Below are 26,258 nucleotides of genomic sequence, written 5' to 3'. Positions count from 1 at the left end.
GATGGTCTGTTACCATTGGCTGGCGTTCTGCGCCTCTCCCTAATGTGACTGTGACTTTTATTTATTTTTCCCCACGGCGCAACTCCTCTTCTCTCTTTTACTCTCTCACGGGCTGCTCTGCTCACAAGCCCTGTGCAGGAAGCTGCAAGGTCAGTAGGAAGAAGGCACAAGGCTTTGTCCTCGATTCGCGACGGTTTTTGGCTTCTGGTACTCCGGGCTTCACTCTAGGGCGCCGCGCTGGCTGCTGGGAGCAGTGTTGCTGTTGGAAGCTGGTATCGGAGCCTGTGAGTAGCAGAGGAGAAGCTGCTCCTCCTCAGGTGCCACGGTTGCTGCAGGAACTCGCCTTTTCACTCTCTGAGACCTCTCAGAGGGATGAAGCCTCGGTGGGCTCTATAGGTTGCTCGTGAACATCAAAGGACTTGGGTAGCCTGAGTAGCCCTAAGTTTTCGTTTCTATAAGTGCACATCCTTACCTGAATACGAAGGTTAGGTGTGTACTGGATTTCAAGTTTTCCAGTTTTAACACATTTGCATAAACTGCCAGTTAGGCACCGCTCCCATCTGAAGCTATGAACCCACCGAGCTCCTGTCTGAAGCCAAGCGCTCAGCCCGAGTGAACGTCACCAGCCCCGCCCCGCAGCTCCATCCGGTACCTTTTAGACTCCTGTCCTTCCGTGGACTTGTAATTGGTTGGAGGGTTCCAGCCCTGATAGATCAACTGAGCTGGAACTCCGGCACAGCCTGTGAGCTCAGCACGGGGAAGGCAGAGCCAGGCAGAGCCGTGGAGCTTTCTCATCAGCTTGTTCATATGAATTGGTGAGCTCTGGGTTCAGAGAGAGATCATTACTCCAAAAATAAGGTAATGAGTTGGAGAGATGGATCGGGGTGAGTGAGCTCACCGCCAACCCTGCAGACCTGTGTTTTATCTCTGGGCCCCTCACAGTAGAAGGAGAAATGACTCACCATTGTCCATCTGACTTCCACTCTTATGCTTTCCCAATAAATAGAAAATGAAATTTAAAACAGGGCAAAAGGTGAGATGTGGTTGAAAAATACAACTCACATCCACCTCTGGTCTTCCCATACATAAACATACACATACACACAGATATACATATGCATACACACACCAGATACACACATGCACATGCATGCACACACACAGATACACATGCACACACATAGATGCGTGCATGCACGCATGACCACATACGCAAGAAGGATCCCTTACAATTACATCTGTCCTGATATATTCTGTTTGTTTGTTTGTTTGTTTGAGACAGGGTGTCATGCAGCCCAGGCTGGCTTCTGACTTCCTGGGTAGCAGGGTATAGCCTCAAATTCTAATCCTGCCTCCTCTGCCTCTGGAGTGCCGAGATTTAGGTGTTCACCCACATGCCTGTCTTCTTTCTTGAGCATGTTTATATCCTGCTTGGATATCTGACAGATAGTACAGGTGTCATTCAGCTTCACAGGAGGAGAAAACAGACGCTGTACGGAGTTTGGGATGCAGGTCTGAGTCTGGGGCCCAACACTATGGTCCAGGCTCTGCCAGGCTGGTTTGGGTTTTGGGTTGAGGGATCTTCTGGTTCTGCTATCGAGGCTCTGGGGCTTTTTCTATGGAAAGTCATGACGTATGGTCAAGGGAAGCCATTCAAACAGAGAAGGGTAGTCATAGAAAGACAGGATTGTTTCTATCTTTATTCCAGGGGCAAGTTCCAGCTTCCTGTACAGCTTACACATGCACATACACGCACACATACATACACACGCATGCACGCATGCACACACAGGAGGCACATGCATGCTTTTGGATCCATTACTAGGAGAGTGTGTACATGTCAGCTAAGTTTGGCTCCCCTGGTGTTTTTTTCTTCTGCTGCTGTGTGTTCTGTCTTACATGTGTTATCACCGTGAGATGCTGCTTGTGTGAAACCCTCACTAGAGGCTGACAGGGTGACATGCTCCCAGACCTCTGAAACTTGAGCTACATAAACTGTTTCTTTTTACAATTTTCTAGCCTCAGACCTTTTATGGACACAATGGACTAAGACATCAAAGTTATTCTTGTGAGGTTGTAAAATGGCTTTTTTTGGGGGGGTCTTAAAAATGAAACCATCACAGGGCTGTGGTAGTATCAGGACGGTGGTGGTATACACCTTTAATCCCAGCACTTGGGAGGCAGAAGGTAGTCGGATATTTGTGAGTTCGCAGTCAGTCTGGTCTACAAACTGAATTTCAGGACAGCTAGGGCTATGTGAAGAGAGAAACCCTGTCTCAAACAGGGTATGGTGGGAAGAGAACCTTTACTTTGTATACTGCTCTAAAAAAATAAATAGAAACTCATTTTATTATTGTCATAGTTTGAAAGTGAATGGTACCTACTTGGTGGAACTGTTTGGGAAGGATTAGGAGGTGTGGCCTTGTTAGAGAAGGTGTGTCACTCAGGGCAGGTTTTGAGGTTTCAAAAGCCCACAATGTTCCAGTTAGCTTTCTCTGCCTCCTACTTTTGGTTAAGGATGTAAGCTCTCAGCTTAGCCATCCAGCACCATGCCTACCTACTGCTGTGTTCCCTCTACCATGATAGTCATAGACTTGAAACCTCTGCAACTCTGAGTCTCAAATTAAACTTTTTTAAAATATGTAAGTTGCCTCGGTCATGGTGTTTTGTCTCAGCAATTGAAAAATAGCTATGGAAATTATCTTGCCATTCTTTGAGCTGTCTGGGCTCAGCTGGGAGGGTTTTGAGCTGCAGCCAGGAACATATTTGATGGAGTTAGAGCCCTCGAGATGCCTCACAGGACTGGAACTTAGGGCTTGCTGAGTGTTGGCTGGTCACTTGGCCAAGGCTGAGATCAGAGTGACTCTGCCCTAGGATGCTCTGAGAAGAAAGACTTTAAGTTTGACAGGCCTGTCTTTTGTCGAGGCCCCGCCCTGTCGAGGCCCCGCCCTCAGCTTCCTTTCTCGGGGTTTCTCCCCTCCCCCGCCCCGCCCCCTGCCTTTCCTTCTAGACATCTCTTCTTCAGCTTCTGTTCATTTTCCCCTTACCTTGTTTCCCTTGGGACACTATCTGCTGTTCCCAGCCTAACCTGTGCCAAGGACCCTCTTGGGCCAAGCTATAGTTAATCCTGGGTGACAATCCAAGCCGTCCAGTCCCCTACCTCGCAGAGGGCACAGAGGCAAATCTTGCTGTCTGTGTCCCAACTCGCTCCTGTGTGGTCCCTCTTTCCATCTATCTCCCAGGCTTCCCCCTCGCACCAGGCCCTCCAGGGTAATCTTGGAGGACAGAACAATCCCCACCCGGGTCATTGGAAACCAAGGCTGGACGTCATGGACGGAGCGAGAGGAAAAAAATGCCATGGTTCCAGGCTTTCCGGGGGAACAGAAAGAGGGCTGGTTAAAATAAAGATGGGAGGTGGGGTACGCAGCCCAGCTCAGTTGGAAACCACACTGGTGCAAGCTGAGAGGCCCCAGGAATGGCAAGCAGCTTCTCCTTGCTCAAAGGAATTTTTCTGGAAACCATAATGGCCGCCGTTTCTAACCGCAGCCTGTCCTTTTTGGCAGAAATGGTGCATGCGTGTGGTCAGGGCGGCCGGGCTGGAGCCGGCCCGGGAGTTGCTGCAATCTGAGCCCCTCCGTGCTGACAAGTGGGGCCTGGTATTCCTGAACGAGGAACAGGCTCTGCCTTCCCTCTTCCAGCAGAGAGAAAGGCGCTTCGACCGCCTGCTGAACCGGGACTCAGTGTCTCAGGGCTGTGGCTCTCATTTTCCCTTTTCATTAGCAGAAGCGGGATCAGAGGAGCACCGGATTTGCTCAGAGTCCGGGCGGAAGCCTGGCGGTTCCGGGCCACGTTGGCCCGCTGCACAGGGCTCTGGTTGCTGTAGGCACAGGACAGCTGAGCTGGGTCTCCCATAGCCTGGCGTTCTCTCTCCTTACATAATAACATTGCTCCTGAGGTCAAGGGTGCCGTAGGACAGGAGGGTCCTGGCTTAGTATCTGCATGATGCCAGCCATTTGCATGAACAGCAGCCAGCCAGCTGACAGATGGTCCGTGTGGCCAGGCGCCTGCGCACCATCAAGTCATTTATTTATTTATGCATATTTTCATGGTTATCTTATTTAAGTAATGACACTATGAATATGTAATATATATATGCACAATATAGAAGTATATATACAATATATAGACAATCAAGGGCAAGGTCCTCAGAAAGATGGTGCTAAGAAGCTTTTAAAACAATCTCATTATAAAAATTTAAGCATTTACCAAACACACAGCCCTGCTCTGCCAGGGTCTCGAAGAAACTGGGCTCTGGGTGTCCAGGCTCAGGTTCTCATGCTCCTGACTGAGCCATCTCTCCAGCATCCAAGGATGCTTCTGAGAGGAGAGCTGTGAGATCCAATTCTAGAAAGACCCGTTGGGAATGACTGGCAAACAGATTTCCTCAGTGCATCTGTTGGCCACATAGAACCACCAAGTGTCTAAGAGGACAGAAGAGGTGGCTAGGAAGAGACATGGCTTTTCTCTCACAGAACACATAGTCCTTCCCAGATCCTCCAGATTACACGGCCAAAGCTGCAGCCATGCTCCCACAGTGCTACATGCTACATAGAATGGTTTGGGGGCTTGTCACTGAGCCTCGACGCTGGGCAGTTTCCTGGTCTCTGCTGGCATTGTTAATTTTTTCTACACTTGGACTGACCTATCTGAGCAGCCGGGCTTTCTCATTCATTCATCTGCAGTTCACTTCCCATTTGCATATTCACCAATTCATTTGAATATCTATTTGTTTATTTGCATATACATCTCTTCATTTGCATGTTCATTCAGCATTTATTAACTGTGCTTGGTGCTGGGATATAAGGTGCTAACCCAATACAGCTCAGTCTTCCTAAAGCCCTAGGCTGGGCTGCAGCTCCCTAGGGTGGGATGGCTCAGGTAGTCCCAGAAGGAGGAGTCTGAAGAGGATGCTCACATGGGACTGGTGTTTAAAACGGAAGAGGAAGGAGTTGAGTGTGGAGACTGGAGGATGCTAGGCAGAGGAAAACTGTTGTGGAGCCTGGGGCTAAGGAGAGGGTCCTCATCAACAAGGAGAATTTGCTGTATCTAAGCTGGGAATTTCCAAGGGGTCAGGATCCCAAAAACCACTCAGTTTCTGGTTTCAGCCGAGTGGAGGGTCTATGTGTAAAAAGAAAGAGCTTGGGAAGGGAACTTTACCAATCCAACAAATGTCTTTTCCAGGCATGGTCTTCAAACCCTTCTGGAATTTAGACAACACATCCTTGGACATCTGTGTGGAGGTGAAAATGAGGAAGCAGGGTAGAAAGCCGCCCTCACCTGACCTGTCCAGAGTCTTCGGACTCAGTAGGGTCCCTGCATTAGTTGTAGGAACAAATCGTGTCAGCTGAATGCTTGTGAGAAGGATCCTGTCCTCTCCTTCCCTCATCCTCTCCCAACCAGCCGGGATCAGCAAGCCAAGTGCAGGCTTTCAGAGCCTGCATCCCATTTTGAAGTCTGTTTACTCTGCAAAATTAATCCCTTTGATGCCCGGAGAAACAAGACTCATATTAAACAAAGACCCGACTCTGAATTGTGCACACTAAGCTCTGCTGTGGAGGCTCTTATTGTACACACTGAGAAAAACAATGCCCCAGGCTCAGGTTGCATATCCTCTGTGTATGTGACCTCTGAGGTTTGGGGGCACAGCCTTCATTACATCATATTAATGGGTCACAGGCATGCCTTCCAGATGTGAAGCTACAACCAGAGTAGAGAAAGAGACACAGTGGTAGTTTGGAATAAATGAGGAGGTGGGGAGGGGGCTAGTTTAACACTGTTAAACAAGATTGTGTGTGTGTGTGTGTGTGAGAGAGAGAGAGAGAGAGAGAGAGAGAGAGTCTTTATGTGTGTGTCTTTGTGTGTATGTGTGTGTGTGTGTGTTCCTGTGTGGATCTTTGTGTGTGTGTGTCTTTGGTGGAAATGTATGTCTGTGTGTCTCTGTGTGTGTCTGTGCATCTATGTGTGTGTATGTCTTTGTGTGTATGTGTGTCTTTGTGTGTATGTGTCTTTGTGTATATGTGTGTGTGTTTGTGTGTGTATGTGTGTCTTTGTCTCTACCAAGGTCTTCCTAAGAAGCCCATGAAAGCACTAAGGACTGGGATGTGGCTTGGTTGGTGGAGCACTTGCCTAGCACACAGGAAGCCCTGGGTTTGATCCTAGCACTGCATGAACCAAAGTGGAACAAGTCTGTGATCTCAGCTCTTAAGAAGTGGGGGCAGAAGCATCAAGAGTTTGAAGCTGTGTAGTTTGAATGAGAATGGTTCCCATAAACTCATTTGAATGCTTTGTCTCCAGCTGGTACAACCTTTTGGGAAGGATTAGGAGGTGTGGCCTTTCCAAAGGAGGTGAGCTTAGAGGTTTCAAAAGCCCAGTTATTCTCAGTTAGATCTCTGCTTCCTGGTTGTCTAACATGCACACCTGACCCCCCTTCCTTTTCTCCACCATGATGATCACGAACTCACTCTCTGAAGTTGTAAGCCAACCCCCAATAAACTTACTTTTATAAGTTGCCTTGGTGATGGTGTCTCTTTACAGTAGTAGAAAGGTTACTAAGACAGTTAGTCTTCCTCAATTACACAGCGGGTTTGAGACCAGTCTGGGCAACATGAGCCTCATAGGTAATGGCACTACTAGGAGGTATGGTCTTGTTGAAGGACGTGTGTCACTGGGGGTAGACTTTGAGGTTTTAAGTGCTTAAGCCAGGCCCAGAATCTCTCTTGCTCTGGCTTCAGTTCCAGATGTAGAACTCTCAACTCAGGTTGGAGAGATTGGAGAGATGGCTCAGCGGTTAAGAGCACTGACTGCTCTTCCAGAGGTCCTGAGTTCAAATCCCAGCAACTACATGGTGGCTCACAACCATCTGAAATCAGATCTGATGCCCTCTTATGGTGTGTCTGATGACAGTTACAGCGTATTTGTATGTAATAAATAAATAAATCTTAAAAAAAAAAAAAGAGGATCAGGAGTCTAGCTAGCCTGAACTAATCTAAAGAAAAAATTATCAAATATACAAATAACAGTACTGTCAAATATGGTGGTTTGAATGAGTATACCCCCCCAATAGGTTTGTATGTTTGAATGCTTGGTCCCCAGTTGGTGAACTGTTTGGAAGCATTAGGAGACATGTCCTTGTTGAAAGAGGTTTGTCACTGAGAATGGGCTTTGAGGTTTCAAAAGCCCACAGTAGGTCAGTGTCTGCTGCCTGTGGATCAGGGTACAAAGCTCTTAGCTACTGTTCCAACACCATGCCTAACTCTGAACTAACTTTCTCAAGCTGTAAGCAAGCCCTCAGCTAAGTGTTTCCTTTTATAACAGTTGCCTTGGAAATGGTGTCTCTTCACAGCTGTTGAATATACCGACTTCAGGTAAGTGAGCGTGGAAAGGTATTTTTGGCTGTTTAGCTTAGCCTTAGTCTCTCATGTGGTACCTGGCACACAGTAGGTCCTCAACAAACACTGTTGAATTAGTGACTGTGTGGGTTCTACCCTCGTTCAATGTTAAATACATTGAAGGTCCGTGTAGGGAGAAGTCGTGACATAGGGAACAAGAGGCTCTAACATTTGAGTCCAACCTTTTGACGTGGAATGACATCGCCATCTCCAAGGTTCATGAGGATCATGCAATCTAGTTACCAAAATAAATAAATAAATAAAAAGAGAGAGAAAGAAAAGAAATAGACAAAAGGAGTTTGTAAGGGTTGTGAAGATTGCTTACTGTTCTTGCAGAGGGCCCAGGTTGGATTTCAGCACCCGTATCAGGCAGCTCACCCATAACTCCAGCTCCAGGGGAGTCAGCCCCCTCTTCTGAGCTTCCTGGGCACCCGCACATGCATCTGTGCCCACGCACACACACACATATGCATAGTTTAAAATTAATAAAAATAAACAGCACTTTAAAGTCTTGACATTTCAATTTTGTGCTGGGCAGCCCTCAGCTACCCTCAGCTGCATGTGGCTTGCAGGCCGGAGGTTGGAGGCACCTTCAGTCTGGCACGGAGTCACCAACTGTCCTCAACACAGTGACACCTCCCCCTCTTATCTCAAGACCTCAGTTCCCTTCTCTGAAAACTGAGCTATTGAGGGATGAACCCAGAGTGCATGTGACACACCCACACAACAGAGAAACTTGAGTAGCAGGTGACCAGGGAACAGGAGTTTACACAAGAGTGTGAGCCCGTGGCAGGCTCCTGTCAGTGGGGATTACTGACTTTGGCTTCCGGGTCTTAATTGAGATTCCTTGCTGTGGTGGGTATGACAGCATGTGCCTGCTCTTCCTGTACTTGGTCACATGGGACAAGGGATCCAGAGTCCACCAGTCTGAGCTACACAGTTAGTAGACCATGTCTCAAAGAAGGGCTGGAGAGATGGCTCAGCTGTTTAGGTTGCTAGTTGCTCTTGCAGAGGACCTGGTTCGATTCTCAGCACCCACAAGATGGCTCACAACCATCTGTAATTCCAGTTCCATGGGATCCAGTGCCATTTTCTGATCTCCAGGGGCATGTGTGTGGTGCACATTTGTACAGGCTGGCAAAACACACAATGCAGGTTTTAAAAGTGTTAAAATTACTGCTTAGCCTCTTCCATAGTCTAGGGAACCAGCTTGCCCAGATGCCTCCCTTGGGGCCCGGCTTGAGACCTTATTTTTTTACATTGTTTCCAGTCACTTCAAGTCATTTTCTTCTGCCTTGTTCTAGTTCCAGCTTTAAAGGCGCCTACACAGCATACACTCCAGCTCAGAGGATATGGGGGTGTCTATGGTGGGATGAGAGCTCGCTGTGCCTACCACACTGCCTGGAGGAGGTATTGGGCCAGCTGTAGGCATCTCCAAAGGACCTGTTTTATCCCAGTCCTTACCTTCTCCCGAGTAACACTGGTGTCCAGACAAAGCTCATTTCTGTAGGTGTCACTCAGGGACACTAACCTCACCAAATCAAGTTGCCTTGAAGAATTAACTGGGCACAGAGAAAAGGGCTCAGATGTGGAACCAGACATGGGTCTGCAGGGAGGAGAAGGGCCACTATAGACAGGCCTGTTGCCATCTGTCCTTCTGATGTGACAAGAGGAGTGTGTGTCCCTTGTCAGCTCCTCAAGCTTTATCAGTTATTGGCCTAAAGAGTCGTGAGGGCAGGGTCTTCAGAGTGACACAGAATTTATTACACCTTCCACCTCCTAACAGTCTTCCCCAGGCTTCTCTCTCTCTCTCTCTCTAATAAAGGGGGGGGGGCTTCCTGCCAATCTTGCAGCTGCAGTTAGCGGCTATCTATTTGCCTGTGCACTTTCTGATGGCTTCCCCACTGTCTGCTCCGAGACCCTTTCAGTAGCTGAAGAGATGGCTCAGATGTTAAGAGCACTGACTTCCTCTTCCAGAGGACCCATGTTCAATTCCCAGAACCAACACGATGTCTCACAACCATTTGTAACTCCAATTCTAGGAGATACAAAGCCTTCTTCTGGCCTTTGCATGTGGTACACAGACATTCACAAGAGCAAAACTGTTCATGTGCACATAATAAAATGAAAAGGAAGGAAGAAGGAAGGAAGGAAGAAGGAAGGAAGGAAGGAAGGGAGGGAGGGAGGAAGGGAGGGAGGAAGGGAGGAAGGGGAGGAGGGAGGAAGGAAGGGAGGGAGGGGAGGAAGGAAGGAAGGAGGGAGGGAAGAAGGGAGGAAGAAGGGAAGAAAGAGAAAAGGAAAGGAGAAAGGGAGGGAGGGAAGGAGGGAGAGAGGAAGGGAAGAAGAAGGAAGGAAGGAGGAAGGGAGGAAGAAAGAAAGGGAGAAAGGAAGGGAGGGAGGGAGGGAGGAAGGAAGGAAGGAAGGAAGCCCTTTTAGTTGACTGGTAAAATGACTTGATACCAAATTTGGTGGCCTGAACTTAATCCCTGGGTCTCACGGCAGAAGAAAACCGACTCTTACAAGTTGTCCTCTGATCTCCACACACATGCACTGCAGCACCCATGCAGATCACACAGATGCACACAATATAAAAATTAAAGTTGAATCAAGAAAACGGAGGGGAAGCAGAGCTGGGATCCCAACCCTAACCAAAGATCAGTCTGCAGTTGATACCCTGGAGACGGAAAAAAAATAATCTTCTCCAGTGGAGTCTTACTGGATATGTTAACCACACTTCAGGGGTGTGCCACGCCCAGGAGTAGTTCGTGAACACATAATGATCTCAGTGGCATTTTTGATTTGTCTCAATTTGCTTTGTTTGGGCTTCTTTGTCTTATTGGTCTTTTGTTTATGTATTCTGCTCTCTCTCTCTCTCTCTCTCTCTCTCTCTCTCTCTCTCTCTCCCTCCTCCCCCTCCTCTCTCTCTGTTTCTCTGTTTTTTTTTCTTTTTTTCAGAGCTGAGGACTGAACCCAGGGTGTTTGTTTTTTAAAGAAAGAGAGAGAAAGAACATAAAAGTTGGGTGGGTAGGGAAGAGGAATGAAGAGGGGAGGGATTGGAGGAGGGGGAGACCCAATCAAGATATATTACATAAAAATTTTAAATGAAAAACAACCAAGAAAGTCCTTACAGATAGCTAATCCAAGGCTGAACAAGAGTCACACAAAAGCTAAGGGCTCTGTGTGGCAGACTGAGTGTTCCCTGGTGCTGTAGGAAGACTTTGACAAGTGCAGTAATGTGGGGTCCCCCAATTTGCTGCTCTGTGGTTCCAGACCTTAAAGGCAAACGCCCATAAACGGCCACTGACCCCCTACTCAGAGGGAGTGGACAGTCAGACACTTGAGCACATAGGCTGCTCGGAGCTCCTGTTCCTGGGACACACTAGAGAAGCCGGAGAAGGACTGGGCTCGTCTAGTACAGGACAAGGTCAGCCCCAGAGCTTAGGGCAGGCCCTGTAAGCATGGGACTGCTGTGCTCACCCTGAGGACAGAGAGCGCAGAGAGGTGTGCAGGGCCCAGGAGGAGAGAAGATGCCGGTTCTTGGTGTCTGCCTGCTGGACAGAGGGTTACCTGACAGATACTGTTCCCACAGCTTCTGAGAGTGGCTGGAACCTCTGAGGTGCCCAAAACAAACCTTTGTGATACTTGGAGACGTTCTATGACTGCAGGCATTGGGGGGACATGTGACAGGTGGCAAACAGCTGAGTGTGATGTGACTCAAATATCACTGTGGCTCTAGATTCGTGGTACTGGGAAGGTGGAGCGGTGTTATGTACTCACATATGCACACTCACACACACATGATACACACATATCATACACATACACACTCACATACACATCATACACACGTACATACACATAATAAACACACATATACACATACATACACATACAATACACACATCATACACTCACATACATATACACACATAATACAAACACATACATATATACATGCACACACACAAACACACTCACATACATGCACACATACTCATAATACATATTCACAATACACACATACTATACATACACTCACACACAGAGACATGCACACACTCACTCAAACACACTCACACACACACACACACACACACACACTCCCTCCTACCCTTATTCCCCATCTAGCCAGGCCATCCCCTCCTAAGCAGAAGTGGGATCAGCAGTCTGGGAACAACATGAACAGAAAGCCTTCAGAGGAATCACAAGCCAAGCCTCAGGTGCTAGGTGGACCCTGTTCAAGTCGGGAAAGAAAAGAGGATTTGAGGCCCAGCAGGATGAGGTGGCTCATTGGGAGAAGATGCCAAGCCTGACAGCTCTGAATTCTGTCCCTGGGAGCCACATGGTAGAAGGAGAAAACTGGCATCCAAAGTCACTCTCTGACCTCCATACAACCTTCATAGCATACAGCATTTCGTGATCATGTGTACACACAGACACACACACAGACACACATATACACACAGGCACACATGCATACACATAGAAAGATATACACACACACAGACACAGTTACACATATAGACACACAGGCACACACAGACACACATACACACACAAACTCACAGATGCAAACACATATATACAAACACACAGATACAGATACACACACACAAACACACAGATACATACGCACATGCATATACAGACACAGATACACACAGGTACACATATATGCACACATAGACACAAACACACACAGATACACACAGCACATGCACATAAGACACACAGACACACATAGCACATGCACACAAGACACACACACACAGCACATATTCACATGTAGAATAAATAAATGTAAAAAGTACTCAAGGCGTTAGCGGGTGGAGGCAGGGGTTGAGTGGTGGCAGCAGCAGGTCACCCTTGAGAACTGAGAATGCTCAGCAGCCGGCTCTGCTACCTAATGGCCAGGAAGCCTCCTGCCCACTGGGTGCCTGGGGTTTGCTGCCTGCAGGTCATTGAACAAAGGCCAGCAACCCACACTCCTGTGTTCACAGTGAGCTCAGGACTCAGGGCCCATGGTCACCTCTCGGGGCCTCCATAAGTCTGAACAGAGTGGATCGTTCACTGTCTGTCCTCCCTAAGGTGTCCCCTGAGTCCCGGCCCCAAAGTCCAGGAAAGCCTGGGATCTGCAGGTGGGGTCTCAGTACTGGTGGGCAGGAGGGTCCCCAATACTCATTCCTTACTCTTTGTACCAGCAGAATAAGGTCCAGCAAAACACTTCACCCAGAGCCATGGGAGGTGCAAGCCTCTAGGGGACCTAGATTGACCCCACTGTGGAAAGGGAGTCAGCTCCAGTGTATTGTGTCCGATGAACTGCTATGTCCAGATGATGCATCCCACAGTAGGACAGATGGATGGATGGATGGGTGGATGGATGGATGAATGGATGGATGGATGGATGGGTGGGTGGGTGGGTGGATGGGTGGATGGGTGGATGGGCGGATGGATGGATGGATGGATGGATAGATGGATGGATGGATGGATGGATGGATGGATGGATGGATGGATGGATGGATGGATGGATGGGTGGATGGATGGATGGATGGATGGATGATGGATGGATGGGTGGGTGGGTGGGTGGGTGGATGGATGGATGGATGGGTGGGTGGGTGGGTGGGTGGGTGGGTGGATGGGCGGATGGATGGATGGATGGATGGATAGATGGATGGATAGATGGATGGATGGATGGGTAGATGGATGGATGGATGGATGGATGGAAAGAATAAGTAAGCCCAAGCTTGGTGTTATTGCTAGGTAACCATAGCACTTGGGAGGCTAAGAAAGGAGGATTGAGAGCTCAAGTCCAGCTTTGCTACACAGTAAGACTGTCTCAATCAAACAGAAGCTAGGTATGGTGACATGGGCTGGGATTTCAGGATTCAGAAGACTGAGGCAGGAGGATCACTATGAGTTTAATCACTATGGAGAGAATGTACAGAACAGGCCTGTTTCAAAACAACAACAACGAAGAAAAAGTCTCTCTCTCTCTCTCTCTCTCTCTCTCACACACACACACACACACACACAGGCATGCACATGAGTACGCACAAGAATGCACACACCGCATTCCTCTGGTGCCAGACACAGACATAACTGGGAAGGGCCCCGACCCATGTTAGTCAATCTCACTCTGCAAACGGAAGGTGTTCAGTCTAGGATGTAACACCCATTTTGAAAGCCCACAGTTGGGACAGATAAACTGGAGGGTTGGGGAAGTACAGACATGCTGCCTGGCTTCCTGGCATCCCCATGGCTTCTTCATGGACCACAACATAGTGGCAGCAAGAAATCAGGCGGAGGAACCATGTCTCACAAAGGGCTCCTCTTGCCAGGTGGTGGGGACATAGTACCTTCACTATGAAACAAATGTCATCTGCTGCTCTCTCCCAGTTGACAAAAAGCCACTTTTGGCCTTATACTAGGATTCTTCCTGGTTTCCTTTGCAGAAAGAACTGGACTTTAGGTCATTATAAGGTTTTAATTTTCAATTCAGACCAGGCATAGGGGTGTTTTACATAAAGAAGGTGTTTTATGTATTTGGGTGTGGGGAGCAGGATCTTGGGGAGTTGGGGAGGGCAGAGGAGGACAGGAGGGAATCTGTGCATGTTGGTTTGTGTGCATGTGTGTGTGTGGGGGGTGCACATGCACACACACGTGGGTGTTTGCATGTGAGTGTGCATGCACATGTATGTGCTGGAGTGTGTGGTCTCCTTCATGGGAGAGAGTGGAGTGAAGCCTCACTCTGGCAGTACTTCAGAGATCTCTCACACAGGAGCCAAAAACACGAATAAATAAAACAAGCCGGCCAGGCTAAAAATAAAGAGGCGGTTCTGCAGCCTGACAGCCTGGCAGCCTGCAGCCCCCGGACTGGGCCAGCTCCTGCTCTTAGTGAGACATCGGCCACAGGGTGGGTCTGAAAACCGAGCTTGGCTGGAGCCTGGAGAGGAGAGGCTTTCCGTCTGTGCCCAGAGCCAGAGCTTAGTCGTCCTCCAAAAAGCCGTCTTTACTGCCGTGTCAAGCCTCATTCTTACCGCGGCTTCCTGTCCCAACAGGGGTCTTCTGTTCATGCTCAGTTCCCAGCACCCAAGTGCAAAGGTGGCCTGTACCCAGGGGAGTCACAGCACTCCACACCACATCCCTAGATGGTACGGACTTAGGAAGAGCAGAGAGCCTGGGAGAGCCATGGAACGTACTTACCTCTAGGGTCACCATCTGGAGCTTATCTGAAGCAGAGGTTCTCCACCTGTGGGTCATGACCTTGGGGTCACATAGCAGATACTTATAGGATGATTCGTAGCAGTCGCAAGATTACAGTGATGAAGTAACAATCAGATAACTTTATGGTCTGGGGTCACCACATCATGAGGAACTGTACTAAAGGGTCACAGCATCCGGAAGGTAGAGAAGCACTGTCCTAGAGTGTTGGCCCATTTTCTTTCCTCGCCCATGTGAACCCCTCTCTCTTCAGCTGCAGGAAGTGCACTGAGCAAGGACTTCCTCCCTCTCTCCTCATTCTTTCTGTCAACAGTTTCATCAACTTTGTCTGGTGTGTCCTCTGTTCTCCCTCCCTCTGTCTCCCACAGGCCTCAAGGGAGCCCTTTCCCAGGATGTGACCAGGAGCTTCTGAGGAGACACCAAGGGGCAGTGTAGCTTCCCTGAGGGACCCTCACAGATTCCCAACCAGGACATGTGGGCTGGAAACAGGTCAGACCTCCTGTGTGTTTTTAACTCATTCCTTTCTGAGAGTAGACCTGGGTTGGCTGTTCATGGCAGTGTTTTCTGGCCTCTCAGGGGAATGGGGTACAGAGATACCTTACCCCTCCTCTACTCTGCCTCGCTCAAGCACAGACAGTTCCCTCCCCAGCTCTAGTGCAGCGCAGGAAGAAAGCCTGGGGACAAGGGTGGTTTAGGAGAGTCTTTGAGGTCTTCTTTGCTTGGGAAGAGAGGTCAGCCTGCGCTGGTGGCTCATGCTTTCTGGAAGTTTCATAGATGCAAATTCTGGATCTTTCCAACAGATGGTGGTGGTTTTGGGGTTAAGCACCAACCGACCTTCTCTCAGGGGTTGGGGGACCATTCAGCTTCAGTTCTGGCCTCCCTTGTGAGCTGTGTAGATAGGTCTAAGATGCCCCTTGCAGTTCCTGGTTCTTTGTCTCCATGCGCACCTAACCTTCATAGTTGTTTGTGCCTGGATGTGAGCATCACTTTCTCTACTAGATGAGGGAAGGAGCTGTATCTGCTGCTTGTCAAGGTCAGAGTTGATTGGTTGAATGTATGCATGAGTGGGTGGATGGGAGGGGCTTGGAGGGTATTTGTTGGATGTTCTGATGGGTGAATGGATGAATGTGTGGGTGGCTGAGTGGGAGGACATGTGGGTAGATAGATGGGTAGATGGGTGAGTGGGTGGATGAGAGGGTGGGTGGAAGAAAGAAAGAGAAGATGGAGTGATAGATGAAGAGGCGTGGATAAGTGAATTAGTGAGTGGATAGGTGGATGGGAAGGTTGAAAGATGAATGGTTAGATGTATAAATGGATGGATGGATGGTTGGCTGGATGGATAGGTAAATGGGAGATTGGGTTGGGGAGTGGGTGAGAGAGGGATTGATGGATGGGTGGGTGGATGGACTAATTGATGAATTGATGGATGGGTAGGAATCAGTAAGTGAGTTAGTGGGTGGGTAGATAGATGGATGGATGGATAGATGGATGGACTGGTGGATAGATAAGAATGGATAAATGAGTTAGTGGGTAGATGGACGGATGAATTGATGGACGAACTGACAAATGAATGAACGGATAGGTGGACGAATGGATGCATGAAAGAATGGATGGATGGGTGGGTGGATGATGGATGGACAGATGGATGGATGGATAGATGGATGGATGGATGGATGGATGGATAAGAGAGAATGGGTAAATGGATGAATGGGATGATTAGTGAGTAAATGGTATATGACAGACTCTCTAGATGCTTGTTGGATGGAACATAGATTGTTATGTGAGCTTCTCTCATCGGGGGCTCAGTAATTGTAATCACAGAGAAATAACCTCAGGTTTTCATGCAATTGGGGTTCTTGTAAGTAATCAAAGGAGCAAGACCCCAAGTCCAGCAGGTGACACAGACATCCTCAAAAAAAAAAAAAAAAAAAAAAAACACGTATGTTTGAAACAGCCACGAAAGGTATGCATCTAAATATTACTAAAGCCAAACCTAAACAACCAATACCTGCACCCCAAATACCAACAGGGAAGCTGGGGTCTTCAGGGCTGATGATCTTGTGCTCCTGAAGGTTTCTGGAAGCAATTTTGGGCAATCAGGTTTCAGATGTGGAGAAGCAATGGACTTCCTCAGCCCAGTTGCTGTGCTCTAATTGTCAGGACAGTCTGGGGGTCTGGAATTCATCCTGATGACCAGTCTGTGGGAAAAGGCCAGGCTGAGAGAAAATGGTATAGGTAATGTCTGGGGGCTTCTGGTGCAAAGACACATATATACACATACAAATACGCACATGCACACACATGAATATGTCTGTACCTTCTATCTGGACCCCTGTCCTGCAGGGCAGTGTACACTGGCAGGGTCATCCAAGAATTAGCATCTGGTTTTAGTCTCTCATACCAAGTAGCTGTTTGTCCATGTTGGATTGAAAACCAGAATTCTTGGGAGCCTATTGGATATTGAAATTCTGTCCTTCATAAGGAATTTCTCCCTTCATGTGTCGACTCACTAAAATTATGCAAATGACACATGAGTCCCACCACACAAATTGTTTTATGTAAACTGGATGCCTTAACTCTCCCAAGACTGTGAGAGTCCGTGTTACAGCCTGGTTGTGCTAATGTGTCTGTCCTCACCTGTGCGGTGTGTGGGTTCTCTCCCAGGTACCATCCCTGGAAGGCCTTGGCTGGAGCCCTTACATACCACAGTTCTGCCTCTCACTCCTGCTGCCATCTTGGTGGTTAGCCACATGGTCTGGTAGTCATTGGCCTGCCCCTTTAAGACACTGGTCACTGTAAGCTGGTCACAGCCTGCAGTCTGAAGCAATCAGTTCATTCTCTGGGACATAGAGCTAATCCTAATTTAGGATTCTCCCCAGAACCGGGCTCCTCCATCCTTCTTGCCACTCAGGCTCAGTCATGTGGTGGGGGACTCTCAGGCACCCCCTGAAAGGATACTAGAGTCTGACATCTCCCTTCACACAGAGGATTTCTCTGTAGGCTTTCCTCTGAACCTTCTCTCGGCATCTTGTCGTGACATGGTTTTCCCTCTCACTTTTACTTGAAGCTATTGCTCTTAATGACTCTCCGTCCAGGTTAAGGGGAAGCCTCTCTTCCCCTTTCAGACCCCATCATGCTGTTTCTGACGTAATGTCCTGTCCCTTCCTGGTGCTCTTCTACCTCAGGACCTGACCATGGCTCCCAGGATCCTCCGGTCCTCTCTCCCAATAGAGCTCACTTCTGAAGGGTAGTTTAGCTCCGGTTCCTCTTCAGAGCTGCTTGGCTGCTCTCATGCCTAGCACTGGGACCACTGACGCTCATCGATGATCACCTGCTTTTCTTCGTCAGTGGAGACGGGTGTAGCTGTACTAACCATTCATTTGATGGCACACTCTTGTTTCCTTTCACAGCAGACAGTGCCACGACCTTGGCGCCCCTTCAGAGAGAGAATCCTGTATCCTGCCTGGCTTCAAACTGGCTATGTATCCAAAGAAGGACTGGTTCTCCTGCCTCCATCTCTGATGAGGCCGTGGTGACAGGTGTGCATATCTGTGTCCAGTTGATGCTGTGCTGGGACTCCAACGCAGGACAGAGTGCAAGCTAGATAAGCAAGATACATACCCCAGCCACACCCCAGCCCCAACCACACCCCCAGCTACACCCCAAGCCCCAGCCTAGCCACAACCCCAGCCCCAGCCCCAGCCACACCCCAGCTACACTCCAGCCCCAGCCACACCCCAAGCCACACCCCCAGCCACACCCTAGCCACAGCCCCAGCCCCAGCCCCAGCCATACCCCCAGCCCCAGCCACACCCCAGCCCCAGCCACACCCCAGCCACACCCTAGCCACAGCCCCAGCCCCAGCCACACCCTAGCCACAGCCCCAGCCCCAGCCCCAGCCCCAGCCATACCCCCAGCCCCAGCCACACCCCAGCCCCAGCCACACCCCAGCCCCAGCCACACCCCAGCCACACCCTGGCCACAGCCCCAGCCACACCCTAGCCACACCCCCGCCCCAGCCACACCCCAGCCACACCCCCAGCCCCAGCCACACCCCAGCCCCAGCCATACCCCCAGCTACACCGAAGCCCCACCCACAGCCTCACCCACAGCTCCACCCCTTGCCCCCACACCAGCCACATCCCAGCCCCAACCCCAAGCCCCAGGTGATGGTCCACTATCTAGGAGAATCCACTTTCTTTTGTACTCTGCTCCTTTCTTGTTCTTGTCATGAGAGGCATTCCAAAAGAGGTGCTCACCTGTGCCCACAGGTCTGTCCTCACAGGCATTTCCCAGTAGCCCGTAGCTTGGGGAATTTCTCCTTCTAAGTTTCCTCACATGGGCACCAGCAACTCCCCAAGGTCTCTTGGGAGGCCGAGATCATTAATGCTCAAGTGTAATGATAGGCAAGAGTCGGAAGAGTCTGGCCAGCCTGGCTTGGGGTAGCCCCTGAGGCCCTTTCCTGGACGGCAGAGGATGCTACACATCCCTGCAGCCCAGCTTCCACAGGCACACCTGTCTCACCCTAACCCCTTCACCTACCTGAGGGGACCCTTGTCCCCAGTGGGAGCCTGCCTCTTTCAGATAGTTGTGGGGTTAGCCATGTGTGAAGGCCAGGGCTCAGCCCAATTCCAAACTCAGTCTCTTTTGTGTTGTCTTTGAGGAACCGTTAGGAGCTGATGTGAGTTTCCCAGGTGTGACTTGTAGACAGAGGTCCCTTCCAGGGGTAGGTGTTGAAGGTTGTCATAGCAATCTGGCTTCCCCGGGGAGACTCCTGAGGGCGAGGCTTCCTAGGCTGTCTTCTCCAACAGTGATGCCTCCCTTGCTGGCAACACATCTTTGAGATATGATATGTATTTCTGTCACGCACAGTCCTTGGCCACATGCCTATCCACTCGGTCACCTTTAGGTGGTGTCAACTAAACAGTTTCTTTCTCTGCCCCTACCCCCTTCTGGTGGTACTGAGCTACTAGCAACTTGGTCCAGAGCTTCCCAGATAACACCTGGCCATGTCATACATAATTTAGACCTCTGTCTGCAAACATGGGTTACATGCCTACATGCCTCCTTTCTGGGGACGCTGTGTCCCTCTTACTTCTGAGCATTCTTCTCAGTCCATAATATGAGGTCTTCTCTTTGATATCTAGGGCAGAGGTAGGCTGTCTCTAGATTAAGTGTACCTACCCTTTGCTCTCTCTCTCTCTCTCTCTCTCTCTTTCTCTCTCTCTCTCTCTCTCTCTGTGTGTGTGTGTGTGTGTGTGTGTGTGTTCCCCTTCTCCTTCCCTTCCTCTCTCTCTCCTCCTCTTCCTGGCTTTGATGGTACTAAGAACCCCCCCCCCCCGGGAGGCTTATATTTCATGAATAGAAAGTTGCCCTTGGCCAACAGCCATGAAGAGACCAAAGTACTCAGCAAGGTGGGCCACAAGCCACCTGGCACTGCCAGTCACCGTGTCCCGGGAGCCCATCTTCTCTGAGGAGCCCTGCTCTACTACTTCCTGACTGTACAGCTTGCCTCCAAGACCCTGAGGCAGACTAGCTTTTCCTCTTGCCACCCTCCTCTTCTTCTTCCTCCCCCTGCTCCTTTTCCTCTTCCTCCTCCTCCTTCTATTTTCTAGGTTTGTTCCGATACAGGGTCTTACCATGTAGACCAGGCTAGCCTTGAATAGAACTTGGCCTGCTTCTATCCTAGAGTTGTGTAGTCAAAGGCGTGCACCCCCATGCCTGGCCTCAGATTAGCTTTTTTTTAAATCCAGCATCTTCCTCAGGCTTCTCTCCCAAGCCGTACTCCATTCAGGTTCTTACGTGGACTGTGGGCACTGGTTCATGCATTGGGAGTGCTAGAGAGCTACAAGTGTCCGAGCCATTCTGGGGAGGAAGCCAAAGCCCTGATCTGGGCTTGCTCCCACTGCCTTCACCTCCAGTGATCTTGAACAGGCTGCCATGTGTGTATCTCACCGATAAAACACGGAACCTGCCTACACACAGGTTTGTGCAGGCCAAACGAGCTAACAATGCTAACATTGCGGCCTTATTATTCCTTATGAAATGCCACAGGCATCCCTGATGGCTGACTCACAGGGCTGTGAGAGTTGGAGAGCTTCCCTTCCAAATAAGGCTCCATGGGGCTTTTTGTTTGAGTCCAAAGTCTCCAGACTCAGGCCCTGCTAACCCCAGCTTTCCTTCTCCTCTGTAGAGAAACCCACCCTGAACAGCCTGAGTCTCATCAACACCCCTGGTGGGTCCTCCTCTGCAGTGCTCGCTCTGGGCTCAGCCTCAGTCCCTGGCAGTCTGAAGTCCCGAGAGCTGCCTCCACAGATACTGAGAGGACAGCAATGCTTTCTGAGTCAGAGGTGACGGCAGGCGCTGAGGAGGGTCACGGAGACTAGCAGGTTCTTCAACAAGGCCCGAAGGACACCTCCCATTTATTCTGCACCCTCCACAGGTCCCAACACTGTAGGCCAGCACCCCAAACCCAAGTGACTACATATCATCTCATGTCAAAATCTGGGATTCACCATCAGTGGCTCATCTGCTTTAGAAAGGTGAAAGGTCAGGACTAGGAGGTGGCCCAGTCAGCACAGTGCTTACCATGGTAGCATAAGGACCTGAACTGCGTTCCAGAACTTACGTCAAAGCCTGGCATGGTGGCACGCTCCATGTCCCCAGAGCTGTGGGATGGACTGTCATCCCCGGGGATCACTGGCCAACCAGCCTAGCCCACTGGAGAGCTGCCGGCCAAAGATGGACCCAGCCAAACAAACGAACAAGCAAGGGATCAAAAGCAAGACAATCAGCAACAACCTCTGCTTTATACACACATACAGACAGACACACACACACAGACACACACACAGACACACAAACAGACACATACACAGACATACACATACAGACACACAAACATACACACAAACACAGATACACACAGATATACACACAGACACACAAACACAGATACACACACACAAAGACATGTTTACAGAGACACACAGAAAGACATACACACAGAGACACACAAGACACACACAGATATACATGCAGACACACACATACACATGTAAACACAGACACATACATAAACACACAGACACACAGACATAGAAACACACACACAGACACACACAGATACACACACACACAGATACGCATACACAGATATACACACACATAGAGACACAAACACATGGACACAGACACACACATAGATTCATACAGAGACATACACACACAAAGACACAGACACACAAACACGGAGACATACACAAACACAAACACACAGACACAGACATGCATACACAGACACACAGAGAGACATACACACAGAGACATGCAAGACACCCACATACACATGCACACACAGACACATGCACAAACACACAGACACATACACAAACACACAGACACACATACGCAGACACACATACACAGATACACACACAGGCACAAACACAGAGACACACACATACACAGAGACACACACAGAGACACACAGACAGACAGACAGACAGATACACACACACACACACACACACACACACACACACACAGTTTTAAGGCCATGTGTGCTTCTTTCTGCCTCTGAATTGATGCTCCCATGATTTTAGGAGACTCAGCAGATTCCAAGAATCTAGGGGACAGCAGACAATTGCCCACACAGTCCAGAGAGGAATGTGTGACGGGGGCTGCTCTGGGGGCTGCTGAGGATAAACAAGAAAGAGGGCCCTGAGACAATCTAGTTGTCTGTCACCCAGTGACTGCCTGAGATGTATGACCAAATGTAGACAAACTCGGAGGCTCGGCGTGCTAGCTCCCCCAGGAGATGGGAGTGGCTCTCCCTAGTTTAAATGTCATACGCAAAGATGCTATTTGAATGTGAAATGTCTTCCACAGACTTGTGTGCTAGTTTGAAAGACTGGAACCTCCATGAGGTGGAGGCTTGCTGGAGGAAGTGGGTTATTCTGGGAGAGCCTGGAACCTTTATAGCTTGGCCCCATTTCCTGACATTCTGCCTCCTGACTGAGGCAGCACTGTATTAACTTGGCGTCTCACGGTCCTGCTACGGTGCCTTCTTCAACACGACGAACCCTTCTTTTCTTAAAGCACTCATCACAATAAACCGTCCTTTCTTCAGCTGAGTCTTCTCAGTCGTTTGTCACAGCAACAGGAAAAGCAGTGATTGGGCTGGAGAAATGGCTCAGTGGCTAAGAGCACCGACTGCTTTTCCAGAGGTCCTGAGTTCAAATCCCAGCAACCACATGATGGCTCACAACCATCTGTAATGGGATCTGACGCCTTCTTCTGGTGTCTGAAGACAGCTACAGTGTACTCATATAGAATAAATAACTAACAGTCCCCTGGATCCCAGAGCCCATGTCAGATGAGTTCTCATCTATCTCCCAACCTCCCAGGTACAGGCCAAGACTTCTTCCAGAACAACCACTGTCACAGAGCCCTCTGGTCACAGGCAGGGAGGGGCTGACTGCTCCTCCTTCACCGGACCACCCTCATTCTGCTTCCCCTGGCTACAATGTAAACTTGCATAGAAGCTAAGTTGGGGTGGAGTCCCGCAGGAGCTCAACAGGTTTCATCACCTTTGATGATCCAACAGCAACAAGGACACCTACCAGGTGATCTCTACACAACTGTCATTACACTAATTAGCGAATATCCACCAAGCCTTGGAAGCCGACCTTTCAGGGTGCTGAGCTCAGCAGGCAGGAAAGCGAAGGCCGGATTTCCCAGGCATAGTCCATTCCAGTTACGGCTCCCACAATGCCTCAGATGGGTGAAGAACCACTAGAATTGGAGCCATGCCCTTGGGGCTTGCAGTAGGTTCCCACAGCAGGCAGATTCCCTCCCACAAGTTTCTATATTCTGCTGTGTCTGCAGAGTACTGGAGATGGGCTGGGGTAAGCACAGGAGAGAGTCCCTCCCTCCTCAGGACTCCACACTGATGCTCAGTCCTAAGTTTTCACTTGGCTACAGTGTCTGGGCCAGGGTTTCTAGACTTGGAGCTGTTTGAGTCCCATGTTGGTGATGCCTCAGCAGGATGCTGGCTAGCAGGTGGGGACCTTCAGTAGGTGTCTCTTCTTTTGTGTGTCCTGCAGCAGGGCTGGATTACAGAAGGTCAGATGGATGCAGGAATCTTGCAGCACCTGTGGTCCATCCCTCCTTCCAGAGGTCTTACCCATGAGGGGATAGGGAGCTGGAATATTCAGGAAGTTAAACTGTGGTCATCTGGTTAGAAATAAGTCCCCACCCCACTTTGGAAAGACCTTTTTTTTTTTTTTTTTTTTTTTTAAAAAAAAAAAACAACATTTTATTGTGTGTGTGTATGTCTGTATGAGAGAAAGAGGGAAAGGAGAGGTGAAAGGAAAGAGGGAGGGAAGGAGAAAGAGCAAGAGCCAGAGAATATCACACATGTCATAACGTATGCGTGGAAACCAGAGGACAACTTGCAGAAGTCAGTCCTTCCATCATGTGGGGATTGAACTCGGGACGTCAGGCTTGCTAGCAAATGCCTAGATATACTGAGCCATCCCGCTGGCCTCTTCAACACATTTTCATTGAGACAGAACGTATACATCCTGTCAGAGGCTATGTTGTATCCTCCCAAATTCACACGCAAGCCCAAACCCTGTGCTTGTACATGTGATGGCCTCAAGAAACAGAGTTAAGGTGTGATTAGGGTGGGCTCCAGCCCTGGTGACTGCGGTCCTTTAAGGTCACAGAAGCACTCACATGAAGATGTGGAAGAAGACACCTCCAAGCTGAAGACCTTGGCTTCTCAAGGAGCCACCTGCTTGTAGCTCGTTCATGGACTGTCTTGGTCCATGCTGTTCTGAGAGGGTGAGGGAACAGAAGCTTGCAGGGCATGTTAAGGAGATGCAGTGTAGAAGGTATCTGGGTTGTGTTCACAGGTCTAAGCAGTCATTCTTTCATTACTCTCGTCAACTTGAAGAGAGCGTCATTATGTTGGGGTTAAAGACATGGTTTGGTGGGTCAAGTGTGAGGACCTGAGTTCAAATCCCTAGCATCCAACTAAGAAAACTGGCCAGGCGGTGGTGGCATACACATTTGATCCCAGCATTTTGAAGGCAGAGGCAGGTGGATCTCTGTAAGTTTGAGGCCAGTCTGGCTTTGAGCTCAGGGAAAGACCCTGTTTCAAGACAATAAGTTGGAGAGTGATAGAACAGGGTAGCCATTGTCCTCTTCTGGGATCTGCTTGTGCATAGGTACATGTGTATGCACATGCACAATCATATACACACGCACATGCAACACCCGTAATATACACACAGAATATGGCCATCATAGAAAACAAACTGAATACATGCCAGAGATTTATTTAAACCATTAGTGATTAGTTACTCACGGTGTCAAATAAAAAGCAGTGTGGGCACCCCATGTCTTAGTCAGGTATCAGAAGTATTATCTTTCCCATCAATGTTTCTGAAATACCTGACATAAAAAACTTAAGGAAGAAAAGGTTTCTTTTGGCTCATGGTTTCGGGGGGTTTAGTCCACAGTTGCTTGGCCTCACCTGCCTAGGCAGAGCATCATGGCAAAGCAAAGGGAGTGAGTAGAGAAAAATGTCTTTTACTTCTTGGAAGACAGGAAGCAGATACAACCTTTAATGATGCATCCCTGTTGACCCGTGTTCCCTGACTAATCCCATCTCCCCTAAAGTTTCCCAACTGTCCCCCGAGATTGCTGTCAGCTGGTGATCCATGTCATATGAACTGTACCACATAAACCTTCTCAGATAGTGCCACCAACTGGGACCCAGGAACATAGGGGACATTTCTCATTCAAACCACTACCCTAGTAGCTTCCATGTCCTATCAAGGGGATGTAGAGTTAACTGGGACGTACCACAGTATCAGCAACCTCAAAGGTGTGTGATGCTGGTAACTCAGAGCATGTGATGGCTTTGGGTCAGAACCACATGTGAGCAGAGGGTGGCTCACTGGCTTTCAGTGTGGGCAGAGGGTGGCTCACTGGTTTTTAGTGTGGGCAGAGCATGGCTTGCTGGCTTTCTACACAAGGAAACCTCCAAACTTCTGAGGGTGAATCCATTTCCCCCAGGAAGGCTCTCAGAAGAGATGTTAGATGTATTTCTGTGTAGATTATAGTTTTTCTACCCTGCTTTAAACTCTGGGCAGATCTTGTTACCATATCCCCATCCAAATTCCTTGGGATCCATGGATAAAAAACAACCCCTCCCCCCACACATGCCAGTTAATCTTTATCTATGCTCTAGTTCAATGACTAGGCACTCTTAAACTCCCCTGTCACCCCAGGCATAATCAGATAGAGTGGCCATTGGCTGCTCCAGCTAAAGACTCACATGACTGGTTGGCATTATAAATCCTCTGTTACTCCCTCCTTTTGCTTCCAGTTCTCTTGATCCTCTCTCCCTTGAATCTTCTGGCTTGTGTGTAGGGACCCAGAAGTCCTGCCTATTTTGTCCAGTTCATTGACTGTTAGCATCTGTATTTATGAATCAAGAACCAGTTAGGGAACAGGACCAGGGCCACCCCCTACATTTTCATGAGTTGGAATAGGGAATGTCATGTGCATGCATGT

The sequence above is a fragment of the Micromys minutus genome (genome assembly GCF_963924665.1).
Source record: "Micromys minutus genome assembly, chromosome: 10".
Classification (NCBI taxonomy): domain Eukaryota; kingdom Metazoa; phylum Chordata; class Mammalia; order Rodentia; family Muridae; genus Micromys; species Micromys minutus.
The sequence above is the reverse complement of the archived record's forward strand: the minus strand, read 5'-3'. Positions refer to the sequence as shown.